Below are 25,764 nucleotides of genomic sequence, written 5' to 3'. Positions count from 1 at the left end.
TCTTAATAAAATTGAGTTAACGTGGTGACATGGCACGGGCGTTGATTAACACCCTGGACCCGGATTCAAATACCAGGGTGCACATTTTTCCAAAATAATTCAGGAAACATCTCAAGAATTTTTATTTCTCTTACTCTCTTCGCTTTACTTGGTTACTCACGGAAAATATTTCCTCTGCGCGTGCATTCATTCAGAGGGAAATGTTACTTGAAAATATATCATTCTGTTTCGATTAATGATTATTTCGTGTGATTTAACTGCGAACATGCCCCGGACTTCAAAGTTGATTTCTATTGTGGGAATTATAAATCTTCATAATGGCCTAGTGGAGTGAATGTGCGACTGAAATGGTGGTGATTATGAGATCGAGTCCCCGACGTGGACAATTGATCACAAGTGTCTTTTATTCGTTCAATTGTCTTGCACCTAAATTTCAGCTCATTTTTAAGTCGCTGCCACCGCATCATATACTGTTTAAAAATATGATGAGCCACATTAAAGGAAAGAATTGGGCAAGTGCGGTTTTATGTTTTTTTTTTAAAGATTGGCTGCAATAAAAAGACAGGTTATTGGAAAAAGAGGGTCAGCCAGTGGTAATGATTGGATAAAAACCAAGCGTTAGCGTTACTGATCAGTACAATGATTGGTGCAAGGAGTCACACACTTCCTTACTGCAATTTTGTTTTCCTTTTTCGATTAATGTATATTCTCATTATTTCCTAGAATTCGCACTCTTTTCGGTTCTGCTGTCAGATTTGAAAATTCGTTAGCACCATTTTGGAGTAATCGAATTTCGTGATCATCTTATTAGCCAATTTACCTTTTTGTGTTTCATTACTTGAGGTATTTGTTAATTCTTATTGCGTAAATGGCCTTCATTAATCATCATATACTACTTCACTAGGGTTTCACGTTGAATGCGTCACTGGTTCTCAATGAAACGATCGAACTAATGTCTCAAAACGGATTCGTTCAATTACTCGGTGGGCAGAAAAAGAAAACTTGTTGGTGTTATACTCTGTTGTGAATGTAAAACCAAGAACATAACCTAATGATATGCTCTGTTACTGTAGTGACACACCTTTATATCGTCATTGCATTAGGTTGAGCGCATTTTTGAGTATTTCAATCCTATTGGAGTCCTATATTGATTTTAGTCGTAGTTTGAAGCATTAATTTTGCGAAATTTTTTAATTTTTCTTTTCAATGAGCAAATTAATAAGCAAAAGTTCTATTATTCTCATAAGTAATCATAAGTAGTTCATTGAGGAAGCACATATATTGTTGCCACCATAGGTGCTCACGAGAAGGTAATTTAATTGCGTTTTTCCAAAGTAAGTTATACACAGGCCATAATTTAAAGCGCGAAAAAATACATTTAAGATATCTTCAGGTTTAAGTTCACTATTAGTTCCGGAGCATCGTATTAAATAAATTGAAGATAATCGCTTTTATTTATACTAAAATTAAATATAGCCTCTAATTCATCACTGCCGAAATGGAACATATTTTCTTTCAGAGGCACATTTTTAGTTTACATGCTATTTTTGTTGACCTTTTATGTTGGGTTTTGTGTTCGGCTACTGAAATAAGGATCCCTTCTGCCCTAGTAAATTTTTGCACTGCCATGGTGTATATGTAATTCCGCTATGGAAATTCAATTTCTCTACCATTTATCTTTTTTCAGCCGCATGTCATCTCGGAGGATGAGGCCAGACAGCTAGTGAAAAAAAAAGCGGTAATGAGATTCTGACGGCGCACGGACCACGCCAAACGGTAAGAAAATAATTTATTTCGTCTTAGCTCTTTGTCCGTTAGTTATTTAGAAATTATGTTATAATTATTAAAAAGGGGATATAACATATTCTTATTTAGTTTTCACTTCGATGCATTATTTTTATCAGAGGTTTTATGAAACAGTGGTGCCAGCACATTTGGAACGAGAAGTAAAGTGTTCCAGACAATGTATTACCTAATAACATTTACACTATCTTTTTGCACAAACAAAGACTTATCAAATTGTTAGGACCATTAGGTAACCTAGAAGGGGGAACGTTGTTTAGATTATGATTGCTAAATAATAATCTTCCACGCATTGGTTAAATATTGGTTTAAAGGATGTTAGTGTCAACATTAACAAAAGTAATTTTTTTACTAAATATATCATTAGTATTATGATCTTTATTATAATTATAATTATTATTATCAAATTTGGTTTAACAAAGTATTTATTCAACAGCCAGTTTTATATTTTTAGAAATATGTGTAGATCCATCGTCCTATTTTAATCGTATGGTAATCATTTGTAGACTTTTGGCCCAACATACATGAAAAAATTGATCACAATATTCCTTTATTCACACTTGAGGAAGCTGGTGTACGGAGAAAGTGAAAAGTTCTTTAGCGGCGTTAAGCACTTTTGCGGGATGGGGAAAAAGCATTGAATCCGCGTAAGCGTTACCGACCCGACACCGCGATCGCTACAGCGAGATATACATTTCCGTCTTAAAATCCTCGGTAGCATAGTGGTCAGTCCCCGCCTGTCACGCGGGAGACCTGGGTTCGATTCCACGCCGGGGAGGATGTTTTTCTCAATCTCATACAATTTAAAAAATTCTACAATGGTTATTTCAACTACGCAGGATGACTAGGTATAGTAAATTAACTTTGTAAATATATTGTTAATGTATAGACTATTAAAGTCTTTTTTTTATAAATATTAACATTGAAAATAAAAATCTATAGTGTATATTGTATAAGTTCATTAAATATAAAGAGCTCGTGCATGAACGTGCAGAAGTACGTCTATATATAAGATTAATCTTTTTCGTGAATCGTGCGCGTATTCTTTCTGCTTTCAAATTTGAAATGTAATTAAACTTTGTTTAAAATATTTCAATATGAACTTTTTGAAGTGAAAACTTCTTTAGCGCGTTAAGCACTTTTGCGGGATGGGGAAAAAGCATAGAATTCGCCTGAGCGTCACCGACCCGACACCGCGATCGCTTCATCGAGATATACATATGTATAGTGTGTGTAGTGTATACAATGGTATCGGTTGCGTCACCGCTATACTTTTACACACTGAATACTGGTATCTGTCTGCATCTAGTTCTATACTGTACATTTTTACTTTTTCTATACAGTGCGTATTATTTTGAAGACTGTTAATAGAGATTAATATATACACTTTGTTAATATATAGACTGTTAAAGTCTTTTTGTTTTAAAAATATTAAAATTGAAAATAAAAATCTATATTGTATATTATATAAGTTCATCAAATATAAAGAGCTCGTGCACGAACGAGCAGAAGAGTGTACACGCTATAAAATTACAGGTCAGTACAATTTGAGGCAGTTTCTTTTATGTGCAAAGTGAACAATTATAGGTTTAAAGCATATTAAATAAAAGAAATAAAAGCATATTATATTTTAATACATAAATGATGTTACTTTCTATTCATACACATCGTATTTTAATATATATTTAATAATAAACAGTTTGCTGAAAAAAATAATTTCAATTTTTGTTGAAAAATGAGTATTACTGGAAAAATTTGTTCTTTAATAATATTAAATCTATATAAAAAATAAATGGATAATAACTATTTCAGTTTTCACTTCTGTCGGCCAGCCCCACGACTGCCCCGTTTTTAAATCAGTCAGGGTTGATATCCGCAGTTCAGTTTATCGCAAGGATCTAAGTATCACTTTTAGATGCATTCTTACCCCATAATGAAGAATATTGGGCATTGAATGGTACAAATTTTCATTATATGTCAAAATTAGCTCTCAGTGTTTATCCATGATATTATTTTTGGAATGACAGCCTTAAAGTGCTGCTTGTCAAAATCATTAGCACTTCATCTTTTTATTGTATATTTAAGATCGATGTTTACGAAGCTTTTTTAAAAAAAATTGAATTATGATTTTATATCGTATCTTCCTTCGTTATCGACAGAAAATTTGAGTGAATTGTAGTACTTCCACAGAAGTACTTTTTCACCTTTGCAAGACTAAAAGGAATTGAATTGTAAAAAATAGAAAAAACTGGATTGTAATTTTTTGTACAAACGTCGATTTTCGTCTTCATGTGGTCTAATTCAATTATTTTTACAGTGGTGTTCTATGGGATACTATCTTAATATAAAACGGATTTTCACCCTAATAATTTTTTGATCCCTGCAGGCATCTGCCCGATCGTAGCTTTTGCAGACTTTTGTCTAGTCTTTAAAATTTTTATTCGCTTAAACGTACAGTAATGGAAATCATGTTTACTAACTAGGTGTTTCCACGAATATTATCATCGCGTGTGATTCTTAAACAACTTGCCTTTGCGGTAGTTCATAACCAATACAGTTACTATACATAATATAATAAACCTATGAATAAAATTTATAAATTTTATTTGTGAAATAGGCCTATCGAACCACTTACATGTTCTGTGCAGAATTTCAGTTACATTACTTTCTTTTCGATATACTGGTCCATATTTCCCCGTTATTCTTCCATCCCGACCTTCTGCGTTGATTCCAAATCCATAAAATGATAAAACTTTTACTACCCTGCTTTAAGTTTGATCTTCCGTGATATCCTCGATTACGTCTCCTACCACTTCATTTTTAGAGTCTGACATATGTAAAATTGAATATCTGCAGTAGCTATCGATTTAGCCTCTATCCTAGCCATAAATGTCCTCTAACAGTGCTGCAGGAAACTTTTAAAACGCATTTCGGTGCAAATTTTCAGCATTATACCAGATCAACCATCATTTGTGTGCATTATACTTTACTTTGCACTCCAAAGGTATCCTTCTTTGGGCCACTTAACCCAACTACTTACTTTCTATTACTATCCTTTTTGTAAAACTATCCGTGGAGCCAATAATTGAAAAAATGCAATATTCATTCCTTTTCGGATATCTGCTGCAAGATTTTAAAATGGCCAACGTTGCTTCTCTTATGCTGGAGACCTCATCAGGCCCCCAAAAGACCCTTGCAAATCACTTTTTGGTGGTAGGAGCAGGCAGAGAGTTTTTTTGGACGGAAGAAATTTCGATAGAACCTTGACAAACTGGAGGAGATACACTTATACTCAACGTTTTTCAAGTGGAAAGGCGAATATTACGAGAGGGCTGAAGGTGCAGCAGTGGAAGCACCCATCTCTCTCGCAGTGGACTATTTTTATATAAATTATTTTTCAAAAACGGAAGGCATATCCAGGTAGCCGAATCTAGTGCGTGTGCGGGAAACCATCATGGGAGTAGGCAGAACAGAGCGGAGGAGCGTAGGGAGCGATTGAAGGACATAGATTGGCGTGGCAATAATGTGATGCCACCCGCCCGTTGGCTGGACCTACGCTGGGCATCAATGCTATGCCATCCGCACTCAAAGGGATATACTGCATACATTTAGCATGCCATACCATTCGGAGCTGCCGCAGACTACGCGTGGGGCAAAACATCGATTTTTATTTTGCTTGATGCTAACGGTCGTAGTTGATTTTTTTGGATGAACACTCTAAAACGTTTGATGTAATTCAACGTAAATATCCCGAGGTAACTCGGTCATCCTTTTTTATAATCATGCATGAACACAAAATTTCGACGAAAAACACAGTCTTCCAATTTGTAACTGGCGCCTAAATATTTTTTAAGAACTTGTAACCCCCTTCAAAATTAAGATAATTAAATAATCTTTTCACTAAAAATAACATCAAGCGTGAGGAACTTCCCTCTCCATCCAGGGGAATCTTAGCGTATGAATTTCCCAAATTTACGGCTCACGAGACCTTCTGTTCGTAGCGCCGAGACATGGAGACAGAAGCCGAAGCGCCTCGGGGGAGAGAAAGGGGCCACTTCTCTCCCAACTACTCCCGAGACAACTACGAGGAGAAATTTGATACTCTCGATAAACTTGATACGGGTCGCCTGAACAGGGGTCTTGCAATTGCTTAGAGTTGATATGTGATACCTAGATGGTGGCGAGCCAGTTACACGTATGATTTACTTACCGGGGCCGTGTTCCTCTCTCATGCGCTCAAAAAATAATCCTTTAAATGCGCAGGTCATTTTCAGCTAACACCTTTTTTTAATTAACCTGCAATGCTACCTTCATTTTGTAAACAGGAATTACCTCAATATCTAATTCATTATTGAATTTTGGGTGATAATGTTTTTTTAACAAAATGTAGAGTCTGTTTACACAATGAAGATATCATCGCAATAGGGAATGCAGAAGGGTGTGTTCCTATCAGGGATTTGAATATTTTTAGGGATCGAATAAGATTACTGGGATATTGAAATCAAAGGTTTCAGAATAGGTATGCAGAAGAAAAGTATTGCGTATGGTACGGGGGGAAAAGAGGAAGAAGTAGGTCATTGGCACGGAGAGTATCAAATTCTATCTTCTCTCTTCATGTCACAAATTATGTGATGGCGGGAGAGTTGGGAATTCCAAGTGAAGAAAGGTAAGGATCCATGTAAAATGTAAGTTAAAGAATCCGATGACGATAAATTATGAATGTTCTTCCCCTTGAGAAAATGACACAAAATAAATATATCTTTACCAATGAGTCTGTTGCTCTTAAAATGAAACACTAATACGCTGCTTTGAATCCTTCGTCAATGATATCTGCTACCATTTCCGTCAAAGAATCATTCCAGTTTGTAAAACGGACATGAGGTCTTGCTTAAGTTCTAGAGTCTTTTGAAATAGCCTTTGCACATGTACGGCAGTACTTAGGTATTTCTCACTACAATAGAGATAAATTTTCTTGTTCTAAATCCTACAGTACTTAATATCTAAAATGGAAATTTTGATAGCTAAAGAGATTCTGCGGAAGAATTTATTGAGGGGTTTTTAGTTTATTGAGAGTGACCTGGGCGGTGATTATCGTTCGCCTTTCGCCCGAGTCTTTGCTTCGGCACGGCACTCGAAGCGAAGTGAAAAATTTCTCCGATATTATTCTTGTTCTTTTCGCCCCGCCTATCGCTTCAGATCGGGCAACTTCGTTCTGTTGACGAATTACTGTAACGTAAGCAGTGACGAATTACCCATAAGTCAATGGGCACAAGATAATTTCAGCGATCACCACACTGCCTCCGCATTCCGAAACAATTGAAGAGCGCGAAGCACGTTAAGAAGTTCAAATCGTATTTCTTCTCGTATATTATACCATGCCTTGCTTAGCTTTGCTTAGCCACTGGAGTGGCTATGAAGGTGTGCGAACAATGCTGACGCACTTCTCTTCCATTATGAATGTGACTAAATGGATATAGCGGTACCGCAGGAAGTACTAAAACTTACGGAAAATGCGAGTATGCCAAAAGTAGGGTTTTACTACGGGGAAGTACAAAACTCAAACATTTTTAAAAGAATATTTGAAATTATGCGATATTTTTAGCGTATGTGTGCAAAAAGGAGCATAAGGTTCCCCCTAATGAAGAAGTATTTTGAGAGATAAGCGGACGAAACGAAAGATATGGCTGCTGGATTGAATCCTACAGAAATTCGACAACTGAGGAAAAAAAAGGAATCGTCGGAGAGCATTAAGTCAACATCGTCAATTCTTGTATGGGAAAATAGTATCAAAAATTTTATTCATCAATTCATCCGAAGAAAATTAAACTGACGAGAAATCAGGCGATTTGTATCTCTACGTTCCTCATGAAATAAACATTAATGACTAAACTCAAACTTGAACTTCTGCGGGGAAAATGCGTCTGTCAACTGTGATAGAGATATATGCAAGCACCCAGCAGCAGCAATGATCGTCCTCGTAACTTTACCTGACGCAAAAATCATAACTTCGTAACATACATCCAAGGTAGTGTACCAGAATTACTTACTCAGACAAAAAAAGATGCTAATTACTGTGAATACGAAAAGAGAGGTATCAAAGGGCAAAAGGGAGTATTTTGATGGAATGAAAGACTATACTCTTGTCTGATAAAAATAGGCAAGACGACTTATCAATCCAAGTGTGTGGTGTTAGTTGAAGAAACAGGGTCCCAATTTTGGGGGTTTGCCTCCCCCGTCGGAGGATTACCAAAAGTTATAAAATCTGCGATTCTCGAATCCTTTCCGAGTGAAAAGTAGATAAAATTAAAAAGGATTTGAATGCGATGGTAAAAAGTGAATACCGCCAAAAAAGGAGGCATCATCCCTCTGCTACAAGCATAATTCCAATATCCCTTGCAGCGTGGGTGAACTCTTCTCGGGATTCACACCGTGTTAATTTTTCCGCAATGGCCAAAGTTTCAAGCTCCGAATCGGAACTCATCCTCAGGGGTAAATGTTTTGCATCCCGAGAAGAGTTTATCCGCATCTTTCGCCGGGAAAGCATAAAATCATATTTCATCCTTGCAGTGGTATATTTTCTAATTGCACTAAGTTGAGTTAGATTTGCGACACAAACATTGGGAGGGCAACCTAGGGACTCAATTTGCGTTGTTGCGAGGATGCGTTTGGCGACCAATCCGAGATTTCTTTAATTGCTGGATTAGAATATCGACGTAAAGCACTACCCGCTGATGATAAATTGGAGAGAGACCACGGTACCTCCGGTTATATCTGACCTTAGCGCTGTGGAAATTCAAAAATCTATTGATGAACGTTCAAATTTGAAGTTAAATATTGCTTTTATTATACATATGGACAGGAGATTCGTGAAAGAATTCTCCAAAACTTTGTTTACAGCAGCGGAAGACTAGGAATACAATTACATAAGAAATACAGACTGGAAAGCAGATAATTGAGTAATTCTTTCGTGATTGTTCCTCCATAGACGATGCTGAAACATCAAATATAAGTTAGACTAAAGAAGAAAGACGCACTTATTGTGAATTTTGGTGCATTTTGGGCGTGGGAGAGGCGAGCGGGGAGGACGCGAGCGGCCTTCAACCAAAATCCATTTAGTCGCAGCTGTCGGACAATACCGGAATAGAAGCACATATCCAAAGTTCGCACACCTTCATAGCCACTCCAGTGGCCTCTTCATAGACAGTAGGCTACTTTCCTGCGTTCTTGGATCTAAAATATTTCATCACTTCTCTAAAAGCTGGTAACATCGATTTGTTAAACGCCGACGAGGCGCCAAATAAGAGACAAGTCGTCTCACAACGCATCCTTTTTTACCTTCTACCATCTTCCGATTTATATTATAAAAGATGAACGCCCTCCTAGCAGCACACGCGTGATGAATTTTGCTGTATTCGAGGAGGGGGAGAAGCGAGCGGGGAGGGGATGGGATCCACCTGCCGTTCTTGTATCCGCGACGCTGCGTGGCGTTGGAATATTTTCTTTGCGGACGCGGACTAAAATTAGGCATTTTGTGGCTAAACTGTGGCAGATACGTCAAAATGCACGAAATTTTCGACTTAAGAGGGCAGTAACTTGGCAAAATCTATGGGAAATGACCATAAAATATTACATTTTTAGAATTTTGACCCTTACCCCCCAAATCGCATTTGAGCGAGGGTCAGGGGTTCACCTAGAGGTCTAAAAATTTTCAGGCCTTATTTTTGATCGGTCCCACAACTTTTTTTCATTGGGCCAGATGGATTTGAAAAAATCGATTTTTCCGATCCGCCCTATCGGACATGGGCAAGGGCTGCGTGCGGCTCGTGGATGTGAGCGATTATTTTCCATTGCTGTATTCGAGGAGTGGGAGGGGGAGAAGCGAGCGGGGAGGGGACGGGATCCGCCTGCCGTTCTTGTATCCGCGACGCGACGTAACAATGTAGTATTTTCCATCAATGGAAGTTTCTCCCTGAAGGAGTCAATAAGCGGAAAATCTAAAGACGTCACCTAATCATGAAAAATCGACGGCGATTGCGTGTTTTCTTATTTTAAACCTTCCTGCGAATGGCTCAATATGAGAGATATTTTTACGTCGAAACATTTTTTTTTCGGTATTCCTTTTCTGATTACCAATGACAAAAGAGGTATGTCGACCTCAGGACTGAAGAGGGTAACTAAATCACACTTTTGTGCCTGAATGTAAGACCCCGCTATTCACAGTATTTTATTCGCTCTTGCATCCATGGATAATCACATCGCTAAGGACGGTTATTCTATTATAGCTTTCACCATCTTCCTACAGTTTCGTCTATCCGGTACCTACCAGAGGTAAATCCTAAGGCTTTGCTCGCGCGAGCCCTTTACGGAACTTATTCTATTAGCCTTATCGTCGGAATAACAGCGGATTACTACGGTAAGACAAGGAGTTAACACTTAGCAACCGACATAATTGATGCAGTAAGTAAATGTTCCCCATCAGACGGCCATTCAAGACGTCCTAGTCCCAACGCTGCTAAAAGGTTGCATCCCAAGAAAAAGGAGAATATCTGGTTTATCACGGAGAGGTCGGGCTCAAATCCAAGACAGTCGAATAAATATGGCGCCGTTTACTCTGACCGATTACGGCGAGAAAAGAATCCGTCCGCATCCGTCCACTCACGCCTCAATCAAAGAGCCCGTCGAGCGTGCGATTCGTGAGGCGGGCCATCGCGCTTGGAATCGAGTTGGTGTAGTCATCAACTGTCCTGCGAAATGATTAAGGCCGTCGATTTTTCACCGCGAATAGCTCGAGAAGTAGGCAACGGATCGTTAAATTGAAACATTACGGTCTCGTTATTTTTCAAACTATCACAATCGGCCGTAAAAAAATTGGCGGACGAGCCCATTAATAAACGATATTAAATGTGAGAGTTGCCTATTATTTTTCAAGAACAGTAAAGCATCACGTCCACAATATCTTGCGTGAGATATCGGATTAAGTTTGATGATGCACTCACTCACTCGCACAGTTGCCGAACTCGAAAGTCGGTTGTGTAGGTGAGGTTAGAGCTTAACTCAAGCCTGCTAGATTGTAATACAGCAAACTGATGGCCGTATTACACAGGGCACGCTATTGCACCATCTGACGTGTGTTCGAAGGCGCAGTTGAAATTGTGTCGTGTGAATCGGTGAATTGCTTGTATGCATGCGAGAATGCATGGACGTGAGATTGGAAAATATCCCCGGTTCTAATTCCGTTGGTGCATTCGCACAATTGCACGTCATAAAGAGAAATTGATACAGTTCTAACCTGCGCAATTGCGTGTTTCATGTAAAACGGCCATAAGATATCAAATGAAAATAACAGACAACAACGGAGAAGCGCACTTTATCGCTGAAACAGAAGCTTAAAATTTTTGTTGGATATTTTCGTGTACAACTTTAATCAGCTATCTCTAGAGTAATTTTGTTTTCAATATTATCGTGCTATCATTTAAAAGGCATCATATTTCCCACACGGAAAATAGATATCTATAGATATCTATATATTGTCTATTTTCATCTATGAATAGATGTATATCTAATGGATGTCTATTAGACATCTATTAGATGTGCAGGTGACAAGGGGCGATTTTGGATACATCTCCGAAAGTGTGTTTTAAAACGCGATTCATGAGCTATGGAAGCGACATAAAATTTGATTTAGGGACAATTTTTTTGGTTCCTTACTGGAGTGATGGCGGACTTGAAAAATTTTGCGACGCGTAGAACGATGCGTGGCGACTATGCCAACTGTATCTATATATTGTCTATTTTTATCTATGAATAGATGTATGATTCCATTGAATGGACCTTAGTTTGGCTTTAATTAATTAATTTCCGAGTGGTATTTTTAACAATTGTTATTTAATTTCAAAAAAGCTCTACTTCTTCATCAGAATTAGTTGGTGTAGTGGTAAGCGCGTTTGGCTACGGAGCGGGGAACACAAGTTCAATGCCATGATGGGTATTTTTTTTGTAGTTTTCATTTTGATCATACGGCGACAATTTTTTCACTAATGTTAATTGCATCAAGCATAGGCATGAGACATTTTTTTATAGATATAGATAAGTATAAAACAGATAATTAAATATCTAATAGACAACTACAGTAGACATCTAATAGACATCTACAGTAGATGGCTAATAGAACTGCTGCTATTTTGACAATAATATATCTAATAGATATCTATGATAGATGTCTATTAGATAACTATTTATCTATCTGTAGATATCTACCAGATATCTAATAGATGTTTATTTTCTGTGTGGGTTAACTTATATTTTTTGGTAAATTTCCCAGATTTCGCACCCATACATGCGTATGTTGTTTTCCAAATTGAATAAATACATAATCAACATCAAATTCACGATGGAATTACCAGAGGGGAATTCTTTAAATTTTCTGGACCTTAATATTTCAATCACAAACGGGAAACACAAGTTCACTATTTATCGTAAACCCACGTGCACCGATCAGGGGCCGTATTCTGTAACTCCAAACCGATCGGTGCGGCACCGATTCGTCGGGTGCGACGTCACACCGACTCCCGATTCTGTACGAACCCGGTCGGTGCGGCACCGACGAGAGGACGGGAGATCGTCGGTAGCCGTACCGACAGCAAAGAGGTGTCGGTACGGCCACCGACTAGTGGGTTTCATGAATTCCCCGGTGCGCATTGTACGTTTTATTTTGTTTTTACCTCATCACCGAGTAAATAATGAGGTTTTCTCCAATGTTATCTTTTTCTGCCCCTTCGTATACGCCTCTATAATTCACTGTGTCATCATCTATATTAATTACCTTGACAGAAATATAAGATAATGGTTAATAAAAATGAGGTTTGCTAACATATAATGACTTTCTCTCATTTATGTTACCGCACTTTCACTCGCTTGTAATAGGCTTTATTTCTCTCTATCATCATTTATTTGCTCCTTTGACATAAAAAAGATATTTTTAATTAAATATGAGTTTTGCCGCAATGTTATCACTGTATATCACTCTGAATAGGTGACTGTTATTTCACTCAATCATCAATTTGGCGTTTCTCTCGGCATAGAAATAAGATCTTTTTATTTAAGTATGAAGTTTGCCACAACGGTATCAGTTTCTTTCATTTGTAACGGGCAACTATATTTCATTTCATCGTCAGCCATTGATTCCCTTGACGATAAAAGAAGATATTTGTTAATAAGTATGAGGTTTACCGCAATATTATCATTTTCTCTCACTTGGAATGCGCAACTTATACATATGTATTTCACCCAATCACAATTTATTTACTTCCTCGTCATTACACTTCTTTTAATTGCACCCAGCTCCATATTTTTATAACAATTTCCTAACTTGTTCCTCTAATATGACATTTACATTTGCATTTGAATCCTACGTTCACGTACCATGGTATGCTATTTTCGTCTGCTACGGTGCCAATGGCATAACCTTCCGTTGATAACATTTATACGGAACTTACTTAATGACAACTATATTACCAAATCATGAATAAATAGCATTATACGGAACCAATATTTAAAAAAAGAAACTACGATCTCAAGGATAGTTTCAATAATTCATTCCAGCAACAACAATCTCCATCACATACAAACTTTATTGTGATGTTGTAATATTGTTTCCTTCGATTCTGTAGGTACAGCATTACTACCACACATTATATAAGCATTGTTAACAACTTATCCAATATCGTTTATCTTAATCTAGCAATAAGTCGTAATTTCCGCAAATAAAAAGATTGAGAATGACGACAACAAACTGTGCCAATGAGTCTTCACTTCTTTCATTGGTGGAGACACGTGAAACTTCGGATATATTCGGATTTTCCCTGTTTGGGAAGGAAGGGGAACCGTACCGACTGGTTTGAAACCGACGACCCACAGTGGGCTGAAATCGAAAAAAGCTGGCCAAAAATCGCTGTAGTCTTAAGTATTGCTGAATGAGTAAAACTTTTTCGAATCTGTTATTGCATAAACACAATGAAACTTATTTAGGATGATTTAGTCCAGAACATTGTTTACGAGGGCGGTAAAATTTAAAAATAGGGGAAAAGTCATGCGGGAACCGTAGTTACCAGGGGCAAGTCGAAATTTTGATATGGGAATATCAAGGGAAAAACAGAAATTCTTTCATATTCAACTATGTTTAGGCTATCCAGTAACTTCTCATAAGATATGTGATGATTGAAAATTGCTATTGAGTCTTTTAAATCTGAAGTTTTGGTCATTGAAGAGTAATACTAAAAATGAAAACCATTGACAAATATTTGTATTGAAAATTTCTCAAAACAAAGGTGTGCCACATGAAATTCTATTCTGAGCCAGAGGATAAAAACTCCTCATATTCTAAAATATTTTCGCTATTCAACAGAAGATTTTTCATCTCCTCTGGTATTTTTTTCACTTTACGGGGAATCCACGCAAAACAAGAATGAAAGGATCTGACGTAAGCCGAAGTCTATGGAAAAGGTCATAGTTTGTGGCAATTATAGAAACTTGTCTGGTGTATTTTTCGCGAATTCTATGGAAGTTGCTACACTTGATTCCTCCAGTAAAGTAGAACTTCGCAGTTTTATCACTTTTCTAGGTTTAGACCTTCCACCTGCAGTGTCGAAATGCTGTGACGGTCTTCCACGAGGAGTGCTTTATGTTTAACCTAAAACAACGATAAATTACGAAATAATTACTATTCACGAACTAAGGCAACAAGGTATGAAATACACGCGCAGTTGTAAATGCGTGCAGTACATATTATCATTTATCCGTAAACATTAGCATTCACCTGAAGGAGACGAACATGGGAGATATTTTAACACAGCGTCAGGAAGTGTTATTGGCTGTTTTAACCAAATATGATTCAACTTCAGAAATCTACTATTCACTCTGGTGCACGCATCCCACTTTCGAAAGTATTGATGAAAAACAATTTTTGAATGAGGGCCGCAAGCTAAGTTTTTAATTTCTCATCTCCTCCCAAAAAAGTTTTTAGTGTAAAAACTCCGGTACTAACAATTTCTTCTGCTTGATGGTCCCCCTTCTGTTTACCAATATCAAACTATGTAAATCTCATCGAGTCACTAATGGTGTATCCATAACTGGGGAGCTAAACTGTAAACGTCCTTTGCACACACTTCAGCAAGAAATACTGAAGTGAGACTAGTACTCGGCTAGAAATGAGCGTGCTAATCGCATAGACTGCATGTTTTGGGAAAACCTAATTTGTATAATGGAAACACTTGGACGTGTTCATAGTAAAAGAACAAATCTGGGTGCGTAGGGGTAGCCGCCGAGGACTTAGGGCTTGGAGAGCGCGCGAACCGTTAGGTTTATTGCCGTCCGCACGCGGATCCAGCGGAAAGACCCAGGGGTATAATCGTCAGAAGAGGGTACAAACCATAAATAACAGCAAATAACAAGTAGTTTAGTACAATGCACTCACAATTAAGGGAAAATCCAGTCTCTCAAACGGACTACGACGCATGTCATCCTAAGTACCCGAGAGCATACGCCGTGTATTGCGGGTCACGGGGCACGACATCCGCCCGACATCATTTTGCTTTACCACGAAAAAATCAAAGGGGAGCAAGTTGGAGCAAGATTTTTCTTTTCCGACTCATAATATAGACTTCAGTCTAACTCCTGATATAAATATCTTAGGAGCGGCAAGCGGCGGTAACTACTTTTATCCTAGCATTAGGTAAAAAATTAACGAAAAACAGTGATATTTTTAACAAATCATAAAGTTAATAAATAACAATTGACTTAAACAAAAGTTCGCTCCTAATTAACTAAAAGAGTGGTACTATCAATAAATATCCTCAAAAATTCCGAATTATTCACTGTTTTCCATTGCATGGGGAACAAACGTTGAACTTTTACGCATAAATCGCGCACGCACGATTTCATAGATTTTTATTGATTTTTGGCGAGCTATAAAAATTAAACAAAAAATTTTGACAGAAAATTAACTTCAGTTTTACATGCCCTGGACCTTCTAAAACGATAATATATTATTCCCGGTTCGAAATGAAAAAGTCGATATTTTGATTTTTGGCCAGCTTTTTTCGATTTCAGCCCACTGTGCGACCTTACAGAATCGCTGAAAGTGTCGTCGTCGGTGCGGAATCCGTTGTCGGTACGGTTTGATGTCCAGTCGGTGGGCTTGAAAGGGAAACCGACCGGTGCGGCACCGACGAAATACAGAATACGGCCCCAGGTCATCCACCCATCCTCTAAACATTCCATTAATCAAAAATTAGCAGCCTTTCACTGCATGCTGCACAGAGCATTAGCCGTACCATTAGAGCCAACAGCTTTCATGTCAGAAATAATCACAATTAAAAAAATTGCAGTCGCCAACGGTTACGCTGAAAAATTAATCGACGATTTACTGGCAGGCAAAAGGAAAAAAAAATTTAATCAAGGATTTTTACTCCTCAACCACAAATGACAAAGGATCGTGGCGACGCCTGAAGTATGTAGGACAACCCTCTATTAAAATAGGAAAGTTTCTCAAAGAAATGAACATTCAATCGGCTTACTACAATAACAGGAATCTAAAAAGCTGGCTTCCACCCATCAAAGACTCCATAAACCCAGCCCTCCATAGTGGGGTTTACCAACTAAAATGCAGTGATTGTGGCGCCAAATACGTGGGACAAACGGGGAGGAACCTAGCCATTAGAGGCGAAGAACACAGACGAGACTACATCAAGAAAACGGGGATGTCCCAGTTTGCGTCCCACCTCCTTGAAGAAGGACACCAGGCGGATTTCACCCCGGAGTTGCTGCACCGGGTGAAGAAAGGGTCACAAATGGACATCAGGGAGCAACTGGAAATTTTAAGAATAGTCAAAAAGAAAGAGCCCATCACTAATGACAACCTTTTCCCATTCCACTCCCCCCTCCTGGACATCCCAATTTTGCACCCGAAAAATAATCCCCATGACGCTAACCCACGCCGCCTTCCCTAAGTACGTTCCCTTTCCTCTCCCCCCCCCCTCCTACGCGAAGTGCAACAATGTAGCGCTCTATAGACATCTCCTCTCCACCCCTTTCCCCTCCCCACCCCTTCCACTCTTTGCCCCCCCTTTTTGGTATATAACCCACAGCAACGCTACTTGTACTGCTAGTCCTATGAATATGATACAGTGTATCGAAACTAGTCAGGAAAATAAAGTTCCAAATTGTAGAAACAGCAAAGTTTTTCATTCACAAATCAGTGAATAAATACATCTAAAAATAATGTTTTATCCACAAACTTAACAAATGCTGAGATTTTGATTGGTATTTTTTCACGCTAGCTTATTTAACCTCTTCTATAGCATTCGGCTAAAATATATGGAGTCAATGAAAATAAAGGACTCAAGCGAATAATACGTGACCAAGACAGCGTTCGAGTGAATTCCCGTACCTTCTCAAGGTGAAACTGCTGATGCTTCCTAGCGCGACTCGTAATGATTCCAAGGAATTTCTCACGTAATTTCATTACATAGCGTTACCTGTCGCTTCATTTTTTTCACCGGAAACAATTTTCGTCTGTCACTGTCGGTCGGCTGCTATACGACGCAATTTGATTTCACGGCCTTCATCAGAATCGATGGAGGTCGAAAATGTTGTGCGGGACGCACCAAATTTGTGGCTGACGTCACCTGGCCCACTTTTTTGGAATAATGCCGCCGGGATTCCGCAGATTATGGGTGCATTTTTTCCGAAAAACATAGAGCCGTGGTTAAAGAAGACGCACGACCCCTGCGCACCCAGTCATACCCCATCTCGTTTCAAACTGAAGTAATCATAATTATAGCATAACACTTTAGTGGGTATCCGTCGCTACAATTAATTTTTTTTGGGATACGTCTCAGAACATGTGCAGCAAAACAACAAAAGTTTAAATAAGTTGACAGCTGTTTGGGCTGACCCATGTTTTCCCGACCGATGTCGATAGTACCTTGAAAAATATTCAAAGAAATTCTTGCCAAGATTCCCTTACCAAAGCGTTCAGAATCATCCGTGAAAACGTTGGACCAACCAATCTATGACGCGTAGAGGTATTCCAAAAGTTTTTGCTGTGATGATGTGAGTTTTCATCTTGAAAATTTCAACGCATAGAGAGTAGACTCTGGCCAGATATTCCAGAAACGCAAATTTGAAATTTGCTATCAGCATTTTATCTGGGGTATTTTATTTTATATTTGGGTTATGGAATAATGTTAAAAAACATACATGTACTCGGTATATCCTGAAAATATTCATTTGATAACGTAAGCACTGAACGAGTGCCAATCCGTTGCGACAAAGACAAAATACGACCCATTTTATTATCAGGGTTATCATAAAAGAATGGAGCGGTTTCAACATTCATAGGAAGATAGCAGGGATAGGGCGGGAGAGATTTTTCAGACACTGCCTGCTACCTCCTTGACTGTTGTGTGGAGGACACTTCAAGCGCAGCACTCCGTCCGTCGGATGGGACGTTAAGCCGTGGTCCCCTTGGCGCCTTACGTTGGGAGTAGGCAATAGCCGACGCCAGGTTTCTAGCTTGTCGAGCGACTAAGGGTGCACATATTGGAATTTATTGATTATGTAAAAACAAACTGTTTGAGACAACAAATTACAAATATGAAAAAAATAAATTGTTTTTAATTCTGCTTTAATTTATACAATGTTCATAACTGCACCATTCCTTTATGATAACTCTATTACACGATCGTCGTAAGAGTAATGCGTCCCCTAAAGAGGAAGGTCCACAGAATGTCCTAATAAGCAATAAGAAAGTAGAAAATCGAAATCAGCAAACGAATAGCAATGAGTAAAAATTACCTTTAAATACTCAACTACACACATAATCATATAAGCATGGCTTCCGTGAGGTAATTTTCAAATCTGCCGCATCAAAGACCCCGTTAGAATATTACCGCAGCGACGGTGAAATTCGAGCTAAATACGAAGAGAAAACAAATAACTCCGTATCGGGAATCGAAGCACGGACCTTTGCTTCCTATGGGGCTTTTTCAGGGAGGACACACCCCTCCATTTGTATTTTGTATTTTTTTATCACGACGTATTGCCACATAAAAACTTACATTATCATATTTAAATTTTCAGAGTATACAGAGTAGACCTGTTTCAACATTTCAATGTTTTTCAAATGCATAAAAATGCATATGATAAAATTCTAAGGCAAAATTTTAAAATTAGAGATACAGGCAAATGCTGATCAAGGTTTACTTGTGCTATGACATTGATACCATAAATTTTAAGCGAATGATCCGCGGCCAAAAACAAGGCCGTAGCCAGAAAATATTAGGAAAGCAGGAAAATAGCAGGAAAATATTAGGGAGGTTATGAAATAGTAGACAAACGTAAAATTATTTTTATAAGATAAATAAAATAGCGTATACGGTTAAATATACATATTCATTATAAACCCTTAGAGGAAAATTTAAAAATATTATTATAAAATTGAATTTAGCGTTCTAGCTTTTTTTTTGCAGCGACCAAATGAATTAGCTCCTCGGTGTCGATGTCAATTCCGCGGTCCCTCAGGAGTCTCATAAGTCGATCACCTCTCTACTTATTCACAGCACTATTATTTCACTCACTGTACTACAACTACTCACACTGCACCTACAAATTCGCTTAGATAATTATTGACTTAAGTCGCATTGGACTACTAGATGTCCCTGAGCCGCTATATAATATCGTCGTGTGAGCACCGAGCGAGCATAAAGTATCTATTAATTTTTTTTAATTTCGGGGGAGGTCAAGTTTCGGGAAGCCATAGTACATAATACGTAAATGGTAACTTGTCCGGAAAAAGTACGAAGCCTGTAAATTCAAAGAAATGATAACTAAAACAACAAAAGTTTAAAGCTCACAACACCCTTTATAGATAGTACTTAAAATAATGTTTTAGGAGGCTAATTTAAACAAATTTTCGAGGTGAGGTCGCGGGGAATCTTCCGTTTCACTGGGAGGTATTCCATAACTCCAGAATCCTCGGCAGGATTGCTGGACCCAACAACATAAAACTCTGCACTCCGCCTATGGTAGGGATGCGGGAAGGGCGTCGAAGGTTGTGCGTTTCGGAAACACTTCGGGAGATGGGATCAATGAGCGATGTTGGGGCCCAAAGAAGGACTAGCGGCGAGAGAAGGACCGGGGTCCCAATTTTCGGTGGGAGTCTGGTGGGTGTTTGGAGGCGACAGGCAGCTCTTATCATTTCTCCTATGAGAACAGACTTCGGAGAGATGGGTGGAGAGAAACCTAGCGTCGAAATTAGCCTTCTCGAGGTGGGTAAGAAAGGACAAATAATAATAATATAGATGAAGATATACTGGTATCATCAAAAAACAAATAAAATTAGTTTTACAATACTCAAACTTAATCTCAATACATACATCTAGCTGCAACAGGCCATGATAATTTCAACTTGCCATATCACGAGAAAATCTCTCAACTCAACATAACAATAAAGAGTTACTTAGGTAAGAAAGAGTACTCTTTGCATAAAGTACTGAGTGAAACCTGAAAAAAATTCAGTGAAAAAGATAAAAATAATAATGATAATAATATGATTTATTGTTCTTGGAATTATGCATTAATAACATGAAATAAAACAATACAGTAGAGCCAGCAGCGGATACAGAAAAAACTCAAGGGGGGCGCAAAAGATATCTTGAGTTACCCTTACTGTTATCAAAATAAAAAAATAATCAAGTCTCATGCTCTCAAGTTGAAGAAAGTTTTAATTAAAGTGTATTACACAAATACTAGACAATGCCATCTTATGATATAAATAAGTTACAATTGTGGTTCTGCAATGTTTGGCAATACGGGAGGCCCTGCAAAGGGAGGGCGCGCGCCCCCCGCGCTCCCCATGTGTATCCGCCACTGAGAAGCGCTCATAATAGACATACAACAAAAATTAAAATGTGGAGAATATAGAAATGGGCGGATACTTTACTGCGAAAATGACACGAAAATATAAAAGAGAAGAAGAAACAACAGAAGTTATAAACTTTCGAGGGTCCTTGTAAAACGAAAAGATCTTTTCTTAAAAACAGATAAAAGAGACGTTATCATTCACAACCTTGGAGAAACTATTCCTTAATCGTGCTCCGGCAAAGGAGAAAGATTTATTCATAAGTGGTCATTCTGTGTGGGGTCAAGAGAAAATTAGGAACCATTCTAGTAAAAATGCTGGACTTATTATTTCTGGCATTAAAAAAATTTCTTCGGGTAATTAGATTCTTTATTTTTGAAAAGGCAGAAGAGGTATGGACCAAAAATGTACTTTCTCTTAGTTTTTGTCTTTAACCACGCAAGACGGGTAAAATAGAGGAGAAAATATGATCATTCTTATTTATGTTAAAAATAAACCTAACGTGCATATTTAATAGGGGTGGAAGCTTTGCATTGCAATCTTCAGAGAAATCCTGATAGACCTAAGTGGCCGTGGTTTAGAAAAAGTCCCATTCGATTGACCGAGTGTTGTATAGGAAGTCGAACCATAGTTAAATAAAGAAGAGCAGGTTAATTACATTTAGCGGCAGGGCATATAAAATGTCACCGTCGCAAACTTGAATTGATTGAAAATACCTTAGGATTGTATGAGAGAAAATATTCCGCATATTTTTTTATTAATATCTCATTGAATTCATAATAATTGTCATCTCTGACCCTCTGAATGATTTAAGATGCCAAACTCGACGCATGAATTTCAGTCTCATGCCGGTAGAAATGGCATTGAAATGAAAAACGCAGGTAATCAGGACGCAGTGGAATAAATTCAAAACCTTCCACTCCACCACACGCTTCCTCAATTTTTTATTATTTTTTATTCAGTTCTCACATTTTTCAGGTTATTTAGCTCGCGGTCGCGGGTGAGTCACGCCGACAGATAATCTGAAATCCAGGCTAATGCCGGAGGACTCACCTGTGGGCGCGTACGGCAGACTTATTTTCCGCCGACAACAGATTTCCAAATTAAATGTAATGACAGCGGCAGTCGAATGACAATTTCGGCCCCATCAATGTGACACTTGTCCTTCTTAGCCAGCATTATCCAGTATAAATGCATTATCCAATGTGATATTACGTTTATTCGGGTCATCCCTCAAATAAATGGATCACTGTGCATTAATATAGAATGGACTGGGAAATATGCAGCGGGGATTACTGCTGGAATAATCTTTTATGACTTTTACGTACGTAGGTCAGATTTAACAAAGTGTTCTGTTATTCTGAAGAAAAATTAAAAATCTAATTGTGACGCAAAAAGTTACGCTAATTGTTTTAGCGCGTGGCCGGGGATCCGCGCACCGGACGTTGGGAAGCCGTTACTTAATATACGTTTTCGAATGATGTTGACGTTAATTTCTTTTATTTTTTCATGCGTTGAGCTATTTATTTATTTATTTATGTCGATATTAATTGATCCTAACTATGAAATAGCCGGAAATTGTGCCGATTCAATGGAAAAAACATGCAATGATGCTGCTTTGGTGCGTATTTTTCAGAATCATTTCACATTCTCACCCATTAAGCCAACATATATATATACTGTGTTGATTAGGAGACTTCGTATGAAAACCACGGATGGCAATGGAAACGAAACGAAAGTCAAAACAAGTAAAATTTCAATCGTTTCGTTCCAGGGAGCGGAATGTAGAAACGAAATGAAATGGACATAAACCCGCGAAGCTAAACTCAGGGTCGAAACGAAATCGTAGTCAAAATTACTTCGGGTCGAAACTAAACTAAAACCCTATGGCGAAACAAAACACAGATTATGTTTCGCACCTGAGGGACCAAGTGCTTCACCTTCCAACAGTTTAGTTACGACCCATACACCGAGTACGAAGTATGGTTGAATAAAGTAGAGGTTCGGCGTAGCGCCATTGGATGCATGGAGCACTCTCATTTTTACCGCAAATAGGAGAACGGTGAACGCAAACTGGCCGTAGGATTACTAGCGACGGGGGAAGCAAGAAAGAAATTATCAGCAGAATAGCCCACGCGAAGAGACCATCCCACTAAAAGAGAGACCTGCTTACACCCGGAGACTTAATTTTGGAAGCAAAGAAATAATTTATAAGAACCTATATTTGGAGTATGCTCCAAACGGAAGTGAGGTATGGACAATGACAGCAGCGGAGACATCAAGGGTAGATGCCTTCGAAATGTGGTGCTATAGATGAATGATGAGGATCAAATGGATTGACCGAGTTAGTAATGAGGAAATCCTAAGAAGATTGGCATCGAAGAGAAACCTGATGAAAGCCTTAATAAGAAGATGATGGCATATGGTTTAGACACGAGGAAAAAGATTTTACTTGTTACCTTTGTTTTTGAGACCAGAATTTGATCCAACAAAGAGAGGATGCGCTGATATGGAACACATTGGTCCAAATATGCAACATGCATCTTAAGGATGCCAAGTGAAATTACTATGGTTTCTCCTCATTGCTGTATAATTACCCCGGTCGATTTCAACGACAATCCGTCAGTTTAAAGGGTGGAGATCCGGCTTGAAAATGATAATAAAGTGTAAAGCTGTGTTGAAAGGACAAAGTAGTGTCATGTCACTCGATCAACGTTCGGTAATTCCACGAAGTACCGCCTTCATCCATTGATTATTTCCGAAGGAGCCATGAGGACTCGAGATACTCATAAATTGAGCTTACCCTAGACTCACGTGCCTCATGAGTCCTGCTTCGCGTATGCAACGAAATATCAAGCTCAAAATCATATCATGAATGATGAAAATATAGACGGTGTGACGTCAGTGCTCCAACTTGACGCTAAGCCCGAAAGCCTTAATAAGGCCGCATTTAAAGGGGCTGAGGAATCGACCTATTCCCGCAGATGACAAGACCTCATAATCACACAAGAAGAAAGTATCCAGTACAAATACAGAGAAATTTATGACATTCCTCGATAAACGCGGCAAAATTAATTGTATAATAATACTTACTGCAGAAATATTCATGTTCATCAGGCCACTGTCAGGTGAAAAAATTGGTAACATACCTGACAGGCGATTTTTAAATACCAAGTAGGATACGGCCAAGTCAACAAATACATTCCGTTGCATTGCTCTATATGAATTTATGGCCGTGCGCGCGGCAGAGGAAGATTAGGTCTGAGACAGATGCAGGCTAGACCATGGGGAAAAACCTAGATCATTTATAATCTCGGTATGTCTAGAGAAAATCTCTGGATGTCACTTCTTACAGGACAATATTCAATTTCTTTGGGAACAGCTGAAACAGGTAGGCAGATAAGGTCTAACAATAAGTTTCATATCTGGTCAAATTATATGCCCAAGCCAGAAAATTAGTCTAAGTTCAAATATAAGGCCAGGTCTAAATATTAGACCAGGTTCTAATCTTATTCCGGGTCTAAATATTAGTCTAGGTCTAAATTTTAGTCCTGGTCTAACTTTTGGTCCGAGTCTAAATCTTAGTATGGGTCTAAATTTTATTCAGGGTCTAAGTCTTAGTCCGGGTATAAATTTTAGCGCGGTTCTGAGTCTTAGTCTGGGTCTGCGTCTTAGTCCGAGTGTAAGTGTCTTAGTCTGGATCAAAGTGCGCGAATGATTTTTGTGGAAAGGATTGGAACATTTTTGGTTTCATGCTCACGTTCACACATTTAGACATTAACTCGTACGGGTCAATGTACTGTGTAAACAGGCCTTTAGGTTAGGAAATTATTGGAAAACCAGATGTACCATACACTGGCACTGAAGGGGATAAGCGACAGTCGGCGACGACGCGACGCACAGCGCGATGAAATCGAAAGATGCTGGACAAAACGTCATCACTGATTTTTTTTATTATGGATGTCGAAACTTTGCACAATGGTTGTCAATGCATTAGTGCATGTTGCCAGGGAGCAACCGCGGACTGCACGGCACGATAAAAACACCGATTTTATTTTTTTTGTTGCGAACTGTCGCAGATTATTTATTTAGATAGGCACTCTAAACCTTTTGTTGTAATTTTGATGTAAATATCTGAGAGTAACTCGCTGTCAATCTTTTTATACTGCTATATACTGTGCCCTAAGTCCAAAAAACCGATCATGATTTTGGCGTCGCAGGTGGTTGCAGATCGTCTTTACGTGTCACACACTACAGGCTTTGATGTATATGTGTTGTAAATATCTCGAGGTAACTCGGTGATCCTTTTTTTAATTCCCTAAATAACATAACAATTCTACGAAAATCAGAGTCCGTCATTTCGTGCAGTATCGGCCACAAATACAACAACTAAGTCGTAAAAGCTAATGAGAATTATCAAAAACATAACGTGTAATAATATTTTAAAGTTCTGTTACCATTGAATTAGTACAAAAGGTGTGCCATTTGTATTAACATGCTGAATTTTGAAAATAAATTCAATGCGGGCTATTTTTGCGAAATTTTTCAACTTTGAGGCCATGTATTTTGTTTAAAAAAGTAACATATGAAAAACTGTTTGTGTAAAAATATGCCCTGATGTATTTTCAATTACTGTGAAAAGGTTCAACTCCTATACTCAAAGATATCATTTTTAAGGTTTTTTCACCTTTTTTCGATTTCAGCCCACTGTGCAGCGCCTCGTTCCCTTCCTCTATCCTCCCCCTCTCGAGGAGAGCAGGCGTAGAAGGGTGAAAACAAAAGCATTCACTTAATTTACTTGTCATAATGTAGCATTGAACGAAAATGAAATTCCAATAACTTCTGCACTGAAATCCAAAAATTAAAATACTCAGTGGGATGCCGTGGTACTACTACCGTGCTGGTACAGCAAAAATATGGATGTTCCAATGGCGATATTTTATTTTACTGACCTGCTGAGAAGTAACGGAGTGGGTAAGCATTCACTGATGGATTATGTGATATGCTTAGCAACCTCAAACTGCCGTTTTTTTCTTAATTTA

At 38.4% G+C, this 25,764-nt stretch overlaps 1 protein-coding gene across 2 annotated transcripts in view; it reads left to right on the top strand.

The window, feature by feature from the left end:
* The window catches only part of LOC124171701 (trypsin-4-like), an 86,305-nt gene that overhangs the window by 28,661 nt on the left and 31,880 nt on the right, over window positions 1-25,764 (top strand). For both annotated transcript variants that reach the window (XM_046550959.1, XM_046550960.1), the window contains exon 2: window positions 1,688-1,776. The gene's annotated coding sequence lies outside the window, so the exon portion shown is untranslated. The remainder of the gene's footprint in view (window positions 1-1,687; window positions 1,777-25,764) is intronic.

This window comes from Ischnura elegans, chromosome X, assembly GCF_921293095.1.
Source record: "Ischnura elegans chromosome X, ioIscEleg1.1, whole genome shotgun sequence".
Taxonomy (NCBI): domain Eukaryota; kingdom Metazoa; phylum Arthropoda; class Insecta; order Odonata; family Coenagrionidae; genus Ischnura; species Ischnura elegans.
The sequence above is the reverse complement of the archived record's forward strand: the minus strand, read 5'-3'. Positions and strand labels throughout refer to the sequence as shown.